Genomic DNA, 9,659 nt, shown 5'->3' on the forward strand with positions numbered 1-9,659 from the left:
AGTCTTTTGTAAAGCTGTAAGACTCTGCCTTTTTCTGGATCTGCAGATGAAGGTGCAGAAATGGCCATTTGTACAGTGATGTGCACTTCCTGGAGGAGAGTAGGGGGAGTTTGAATGATCCTGATGATAGCCTGCAGGAAGTGATGCAAATCCTCTTGGATCACATGGATCAGATTGAGTAGTGCTTAATGATAATGAAGAATTTACAAGAGTCAGGGTGTGTGATAGGTGGCAGTTTCAGGCTGAAAAACTGCAGATACAGTCAGGTAGATGGGTTACCTCTCGGAAAGGTAGGAGAGGGAGGTAGGTAGAGCATGAGTCTCCTGTGGAGAATGTGAGGACTGCAGATGCTGGAGATCAGAGCTGAAAAGTGTGTTGCTAGAAAAGCGCAGCAGGTCAGGCAGCATCAAAGGAGCAGGAGAATCGACGTTTTGGACATAAGAAGGGCTTATGCCCGAAACGTCGATTCTGCTCCTTTAATGCTTTTCCAGCAACACATTTTTTCAGCCATGAGTCTCCTGTGGCTATCCCCATCTCAAACAAGTTTACTATTTTGGATAATGTAGGTTGTCATAGACTTTCAGGGAATGTTACACTGACAGCCAAGTTACTGGTACTGAGATTGGCTCCACTATAATGAGAGGTCTATCAGATTCCAAACGCTCAAGGATGATCAGGGACTTTCTAGTCTGGCACAGACTGCTGTTTCTGCAGCTGATAGTGAGACATCAGAATGGGGTGGTACCTCCCTGGTGCTCGGGTCAAGGATGTTTCGGACAGGTAGCAGAATATTCTCAAAGGAAAGAATGACCAGTGGGAGGTCATTGTACATTGGTACCAATGACATAGGAAGGGGAAAAGATGAAGTCCTGATGAGAGAATATAGCAGATTAGCCTGGAATATAATAAACCAGGTCCTCGGTCATAATATGTGGATTACTCCAGGTGCTACATGCTTGTGAGACTAGGAATAGCAGGATAGAGGAGATGAATGATTGGCTAAGGAGCTGGTGTAGGGCAGAAGGATTCACATCTTTTGATCATTGTAATCTCCTCTTGAGTAGAGTTGATGTGCATAAGAAGGATGGATTGTACCTGAATTGGAAGGTGTCGGATATCCAGGCAGGGAGATTTGCTCGTGCTACTCAGGAGTCATTAAACCAGTGAGGGAGTGTGGGTAAACTCAAAGAGATAGTGAGAAAAGTGGTAAGTCTGAGGCTGGTACAGTTCAGAAGTCAGACAGTCAAGGCAGGCAAGGGCAAGGCACAGAACCAGGTAGAACTGACAAGTTTCACTGCATTTACTTCAATGCAAGAGGCCGGACAGGGAAGGCAGATGGGCTCAGGGTGTGGTTTTGAATGTGGGATATCATGAGTATTACAGAAACGTTGCTCAGAGATGGGTAGGACTGGCAGCGTAATGTTCCCAGGTATCGATGCAAGAGGAAGGATAGAAAGGGGGGCATGAGAGGGGGCGGAGTGGCCTTATTGATTAGGGGTAGCATTACAGTTGTGCTGAGGGAGGATATTCTGAGATTACGTCCAGCGAAGTTACTTAGGTTGACCTGGGAAATAAGAAAGGGATGGTCACCTTGTTGTTATTACCTGCATGGGTTTCATCTGTTTGCTGTGGTTTCCTCCCACTGTCTAAAGATATGCAGGTTGGGTGGATATTCTAGGCTGAATTGCCCAGATTGTTCAGGGATGTGCAGGCTAGGTGGATTAGCCATGGGAAATGCAGCGTTACAGGTTTAAGGTAGGAGGCTTTGAGGGTCAGTGTGGATGTGATGGGCCGAATGGCCTGCTTCCACACTCTCAGGATTCTCTGATAATTCTACTAGTTTTAAAATAGTTACAGAAAATAATAAACCAGATCCAAACGGTGTTCTAAATTGGACAAAGGCGACTTTTGACGGTCCAACGCGAGAACGTTCAATATTTCTTTGCTATTCCCAGGTAAAGGGACAGCTGGAAAGTGGGAACATAAGAACATAAGGAAGAGGAGCAGGAGGAGGCTACCTGGCCCCTCGAGCCTGCTCTGCCATTCAATAAGGTCTGGGCTGATCTTTTCATGGCCTCAGCTCCACTTTCCTGTTCTCTCACTATAACCCTTAATTCCTTTCCTGTTCACAAATCTACCTTTTGACCTAACGATAGTCAAGTTGATAACGTCAACTGCTGCACTCAGCAGCAAATTCCACAGATTCACAGATTTATCTGAAGCAGTCCATCCTGAACTCAGTCCTAGATCTGATATCCCCTTATTTTGACTCTCTGCTCCCTAGTTTGCTCCGTCCCCAGTGGAAATCACCTCCCTGCTTCTAGTTTATCTACTCCCTTAATAATTTCAATTTTTTTCCGATCCAACCCCCAATACTTCAAAATTCCAATAAGTATAGAACTAGTTTTCTCAATCTCTCCGCATACGTCAACCCTCTGAAATTCTGACTCAAACTACTGATCCTCCACTGCACCCTCTCCTTTGCCAGTACATCCTTCCTGAAGTAAGGAGACCAAACCTGTACACAGTACTCCAGGTGTGGCCTCTCCAGCACCCTGTACAGCTGCAGCATCACCATCCCTCTAGCAATGAAGGACCATATTCCCTTCACTGTCTTATTTACCTGCTGCACCTGCAAACCAACTTCCTCTGATTCATGTACAAGGAAACCCAGCCCCCTCTGTACAGCAGCCTGCTGCAAGTTTTCACCATTTTATCAGTTAGCTGTTAGTCCGACCAAAATGGATGACCTCACATTTCCCAACATTGTCCTCCATCTGTTCGACCCTTACCCACTCACTTAACCTATCCGTATCCCTCTGCAGACTTACATTGGCCTCTGCACACATTGCTCTCCCACTCAGCTTAGTGTTGTCTACCTTTCATGAATCGATGCTGTGTCTGCTCTGAGATAATTTCTATCCAGATAGCTCACTATTTCTTCCTTGAGAGATCAGGCATTTCCCCCACTACAGAAGTTATGCGAACAGGTCCATTTTAAAATATTGGCATCACATTTGCAGCTATCTAATCTGTCAGAACCGTCCCAGAGTCCAGCACATTTTAGTGAATTATCACGAGTGCGTTTGCTATTTAGCCTCTTCCATCTGTTCTAGTCCCCTGGGATGCACTCCATCACGGCCAGACGACCCTTTAGGCTGTTATCTTTCCCAACACCACCTCTTTACTGAGAATGATTGCTTCTCTGTCCTCATCTGCCATTGCATCCATAGGCCTGCAACAACGAGAGTACACAGACAGTATGTTCCTGTTAAGGCCAAGGCTGGGAGGTGTAGGGAATGCTGCCTGTCGAGAGAAATTGAGGGCCTGGTCAAGAAAATGAAGGAGGGATATGGCAGGTACAGACAGCTGGGTTTGCCTGAATCCCTCCAGGAGTAAAAGGGCAGTAGGAGTATAGTCAGGGGAAACCATGAGGGCTCAAAGGGGACATGAGATAGCTTTGGGAAATAGGTTTAGGGAGAACCCAAAGAGATTCGACAAATACACCTCGGACAAAAGAGTAACCAGGCAGAGATTAGGGACCCTCAAAGATCAGCAAGGCTGTCTGTGGAACCATCGGGGGTGGGAGGATTTCATGTCAGCTTTTACTTAGAGGATGTGGAAGTGAGACAGTTTGGAAAAATAAATCGGGATAACTTGACAAGTGTCCATATTACAGAGAATGAGGTACTGGATATCTTAGAATACATAAAGCTGAATAAATCCCTGGGACCTGATCAGGTGTGTCCCAGAACTTTGTGGGAAGTTAGGGAAGTGATTGTATCGCCAATAGCCACAGGTGAGGTGCTGTAAGACGGGTGCCATTATTTGAGAAAGGTGGTGAGGAAAGTCCAGGGAACAATACACCGGTGAGCCTGAAGTCAGGCAAGTTGCTGGAAGGGTTCTCAGGGACAGGATTTGGATGGAATTGGAAAGGCAAGAAATAATTAGGGATAGTCAGCATGGCTTTGTTCATGGAAATCACTAACTTGGAGTTCAGAAAGACGTTCAACAAGGTTCAACATAACAGACTGGTTCACAAATTATACAAAATTGGCTGGAAAATTGGAGACAGAGGATAGTGGTGAAGGGTTGCTTTTCGGACTGGAGGCCTGTGCTGAGCAATATGGTGTAAGGATTGGTGTTGGGTCCACTGCTTTTCATCATTTATATAAATGATTTCTATGTGAATATAGGAGCTATGATTAGTGACTTTACGTAGACACCAAAATTGGAGATGCATTGGGCAGGGAAGAAAGTTACCTCAGAGTACAATGAGACTTCAATCAACTGGGCTGAGGAGTGGCAGATGGAGTGGAATTCAGATAAATGTGAGGTGCTGCATTTTGGAAAAACAAATCAGGGAAGGGCCTGGGGAGTGTTGCTGAACAAAGAGACGTTGAGGTACAGGTTCATGGTTCTTTGAAAGTGAAATAGGCAGGGTGGTGAAGAAGGCGTTTGGTATACTTGTCTTTATTGGTCTGTGCATTGAGTATAGGAGTTGCGACATTATTTTTCAGCTGTACAGGACATTGATTCAGCCATTTCTAGAATTCTGCTTTCAGTCCTGGTCTCCCTGCTATCGGAATGATATTATAAAACTTGAAATGATTCAGAAAAGATGTGCAAAGATGTTTCCAGGGTTGAGGGTTTGACCCATACAGAGAGGCTGAATAGGCTCGGGCTGTTTTCACTGGAGCATCGGATGCTGAGAGGTGACCTTCGAGGTTGATAAATCGTGAAGAACATGGTTAGGGTGAACAGCCAGGGTCTTATTCCCAGGTTAGGGGAGTCCAAAACCAGAGAGCACAGACGTGAGGTGTGAGGGAAAAGATTTAAATGCGATCTAAAGAGCAATGTTTTCAAGCTGAATATGGTATGGAATGAGCTGCCTGAGGAAGTGTGGAGGCTGGTACGATTACATTTAAAAGGCATCTGATTGGGTACGTGTTTAGGAAACTTAGAAGGATATGGGCAAAGTGTTGGCAAATGGGACAAGATTAATTTAGGATATCTGGGCGGCATTGACGATTTGGACCGAAGTGTCTGTTTCTGTGCTGTGCATCTCTAATGACACTAATAAATTCAAATTAAGATAGATTTCTCTTTTATGGAGAGTTAGCAAAAGAGCTGACAATTCTCCTTGTAGCTGAGAAGGTTAATCAGTGATTTCAACCAGAAACTGATTTGTTTCCAGGATATTTAATTTACAGAGACACTGAGAGAAATTATTGTCACAAATTTTAAAAATGTGAAGGTTATTTTACTCAGTAAGTTCTGAGCATCTGGAACAGTTTGAACCACAGCTGGATGCAGCTTTTGTTATTGTCAAAACAGATTTGGAATTTAACTATTTGAGGATAAATGTGAAGGGCTACTGGTAAATGGGAGTGGAGTAAGGGCAGATTGGCAGCATCTCCAGAGGAAGAAAGTACAGCCCCAATGGGCTGAATAGCCCCCAGCCCCTGTGCTCTGTGATGATGAATGATGAAGCTCATCCCAGGGCAGAGCCACAGTCATGTACAGCAAGGAAACAGACCCTTTAGTCAAACTCGTCCACACCGACCAGATATCCCAACCTAATCTAGTCCTATATGACAGCAGTTGGCCCATATCACTCTACGCCCTTCCCATTCATATACCCATCCAGCTGCCTTTCAAATGGTGACAGCTTGTATAGTTACACCACTTCCCTGACAGTAGATTCCATACACGCACATGAAAATAGTTGACCCTTGGGTCTCTTTTATGTCATTCTCCCCTCACCTTAAACCTATGCCCCCTCGTTCTGGACTTCCTAACCCGAGGGAAAAGGCCTTGTCTCTGTATCCCATCCACGCCCCTCATGATTTTATAAACATCTGAGGTGACCCCTCAGCCTCCTACCACTCAAGTCACAATGGGACCTGGCTGATTGATGGCAGCTTCAGACCAATAGGGGAGCTGGTGTAATCCTCCCGCCAATGGGAGTGAATGAGGGGTGTGGCCAGCAGGCCCACACGTGACCATGAGCTGTGCAGGTGCAATGTCACTGTGAGGGGGGACACCCAGTGAGTGTGAAGGGAGTGGGAGAGACAGCAGAGACTGGGAGAGAAATTGAGTTTGTGTACTGGGTGGGTTGATAAACACACGATGTAGGCTGCTAGACCTGAATTATAAACTCCCAGTAAATGAAAACCAAAGGAATTGCAGATGCTGTAAATCACAAACAACAACCAGAAGATCCTGAAAATGCTCAGCAGGTCTGGCAGCATCTGTGAAGAGAAGTCAAAGTGAACATTTCTGATCCAATGACCCTTTGTCAGAACTGATGTTCCTGAGAAACAATGTTGGTTTATATGCAGAAGGTAGGGGTGAAGGTGTAAATGATAGGTGGTGATAGATTCCAAAGAACGCGATGGGAGCAGTTGGACAAAGGAGTGGATAACGATCTGGCTGGGGGAGGGTGAATAGCTGTTTATGGAGACTGTTAGTGACTAACCATAGGTAGTGTGTAATTGCAGGCAATGTAATAACAGGGCCTGGTCTATGGGATGGGGGCTAGGACACTCGTACGTAGGAGACATAGGACCTAATATTATGGAATCCAATATTGAGGCCAGAGGGCTGAAGGGTCCCCAGGTACAAGATGAGGTGATGTTCTTCCAACTTGTGTTAAAGTGTGGCGCTGGATGTGCACAGCAGGTCAGGTAGTATGCAAGGAGCAGGCGAATTGACATATTGGGCCTAAGCACTTCTTCAGGAATGTGAGGGTGGGGAAGAGGACAGATAATAGGATGGGTGTGTAGGGCTGGTGGGAAGGTAGTTAGGAAGGCGATAGGAAAATGCAGGTGGGGGTAATGGTGAGAGGGTGGAGTGGATAATTGGGAAAGAAGATGGACAAGTGGGACAGTTTGAGGGCGGTGCTGAGTTGGAGGGTTGGATCTGAGATAAGGTCGGGGAGAGGAAATGAGTAAATGTTGCCATGTTGTTGAAGGGTCGCTCCATCCCACCTATTATTTACTCTTTTACCCCTATCTCCTGCAGTCCAAAGATGTGTAGGTTAGGTGAATTGGCCAAGCTAAATTTCCCGTCGTGTTCAGGGATGTGTAGGTGAGGTGGGTTGTTCAGGAGAAATTTAGAATAACAGAGTTGCGGAATGGGTCTGGGTGGGATAATCTTCGAAGGATCAGTGTGGATTTGTTGGACCAAATGGCCTGTTTCCACACTGTCGGGAGTCTAATTTTCCCAGCTGCCGTCGGTTCTGGGGAAGGGTCAATGGACCCGGAATGGCCCTTGGTGTGTGCAGGAGCTGGAAACTGGGAAGAGGGAGTGGCAGCGGAAACCGGGGGAAAATGATTCAGTTTAGACTAGGAGGTTTTATTTACACGTCTGTACAGGGTGTTAGTCCTGAATTAGATACTCTTGGTCCCATGTTTACAGCAAATGGGAAAACGGCTGTGGGCCTCAGTCAGTGATGGGTCCTGGGTTATGGCCACCATTTTTACTGGGGGCACGGTACAGCGAGGTGCATGGACATGTCCTCTTCCTGGGTGGGGGAGGGGTGATTTGAAAGAGGAGCATTTACACATCAGACACATACCAGAGAAATATTTGTCTTTCCAATTCATCCTGCACTTGTTTTGTGAATTCTTTTTATAGGATATTAAATGAGAATAATTGAGGACGGGATCTCAAAAAAGCAGATTTCTGCACTCAGCGGAGTCATCAGGATCTGAATATCATTAGCATTTTACTGTGGAAGGAGAAAGGGTTGTCTGTTCTGTCTCTGGGAAAATATCTCCAATACTTTTGTAAAGCAAAATGCAGAAAGATGTTCAAATTTGTGGTTGAATTCCCCATGGGTGATTTGGCCTGAGTGGGAGCACAGATTTATCCAGATTATACCTAGTCTGTTTGCAGGAACTGTCAGATTTAGTCCCAGTCACTCACTTCATGATGTTAACCTGTAAACTCCTAATTTTCAACTCCCTGCAAAATTTTCATTAAAATTCTTTGTGAACTCAAATTCCAGCACATTTTCAGGTGGAATGTTCCAGGTTCTGACAACTGTCTGTTCATCCAGAAACTGCTGAGGTCTATGTTGACTCTGGGGTTACAAAGGGCTGAGCTGAAAGATGAGATGCAGTTCCTGAGCTCCCATTGAGATGCATTGGAACAGGACAGGAGGCTGAGGGCAGTGTAGGTGTGACCAGACAATGAAAATGACAGGGCTGCACTGAGTGTTGCTTGTCTCAATGAGTGGGTTTTGGAGTTAGGTGAAAACAGAGAAAGGTGAGATCGGGAGAAGTTGAAGCTGAAACTCTGGTTTAGTTCAGGCCATTGAAAAATTCACATGGTCCCAATGGGAACAGTCAATTTGTAAGTGATACCTGCAGAGTATTTGTTAAGTTTTTAAAATATAATGTATCAGCTTAAGTAAAGATTGGGGCTTTTGATATATAATGGAAATGTTTGAAGTGAAGGAAGGTTGAAAGCTATTTTAAATTCTCTTAATGGGAGTAATTAGCTGAATCTAGAGAGACGTTGTGACAGGAGCCCTCAGACCCGTAGTGTGCTCCTCTTGTACTATGTGGGAAATAAGGGATACTTTCAGTGTCCCTGACGGCTATGTGTGCAGGAAGTGGGCCCACCTGCATCTGCTGGGAAACTGCTTTTCAGACCTGGAGTTATGACTGGACTCACTGTGGAGCATCTGAGAATGTTATGGACAGCACGTTTACTGAGTTCGTCACACTGCAGGTGAGGGTTACACTGGCACAAAGGGAATGGGTGACCATCAAACCAAATAAAAGGCTCAGGAAGGCAGTGCAGGAATCCCCAATGATCATCCACTTCTCAAAAAGATACTGAATCCTGCTTGGGATTCTGTTGGGGGTGAATGTGTGGAGTGGCTTCTCGGGAAATCAGCAACAGCCAGGTTCATGATACAACAAATAGCTCTGCTATACAGAACCGGAGGAAAGACAGTGGTAGGGCTATAGTGACAGGGGATTCAATGGTCAGGGGTACAGGCAGGCACTTCTGCGGCCACAGACATGAATCCAGGATGGTATGTTATCTCCCTGGTGCCAGGATCCGCGATTATCATGGAGCAGCTGCAGGACATTCTGGAGCTGGTGGGTAAAGCCAGTGGTTGTGGAACACACCGATACCAATGACATCACTAAACAAAGGGATGAGGTCCTGAAAGCTGGATATAGGGAGATCAGGGATACAGTAAAATGTAGCTCCTGAAATAAAATAATGTCAGACTTACTCAGTGCCATGTGCTAGTGAGAGCAGGAATAAGAGGATAGATCAGCTGGACGTGTGACTGGCGAAATGGTGGACCAGAGAAGGGTTTAGATTCTTCAGGCACTGGGACCGTTTCTGGGTGGGTCCTGTACCAGCCTGACCGGTTACCCCTGGGCAGAGCTGGGAGAAATCTCCTGGTGGAGGCTTTTGCCAGTCCCATTGGTGCGGTTTTAACTAGTCTAACAGGGGGATGGGAACTAAAGTGTAGGCTTAGATGGGTCAGATTCAGGACAGGGAATGGGAGGTAGAATATTAGTGATGTAGTCAGTGGCTCAGAAAGCCACAGGAAAGGAGGATTAAAGGAAGATTGCGTCCCTCTTCATCCATTCATCCCAGGAATTATAGTCAGCAAAATATGGAGC

The sequence above is a fragment of the Chiloscyllium punctatum genome, chromosome 50, assembly GCF_047496795.1.
Source record: "Chiloscyllium punctatum isolate Juve2018m chromosome 50, sChiPun1.3, whole genome shotgun sequence".
Classification (NCBI taxonomy): domain Eukaryota; kingdom Metazoa; phylum Chordata; class Chondrichthyes; order Orectolobiformes; family Hemiscylliidae; genus Chiloscyllium; species Chiloscyllium punctatum.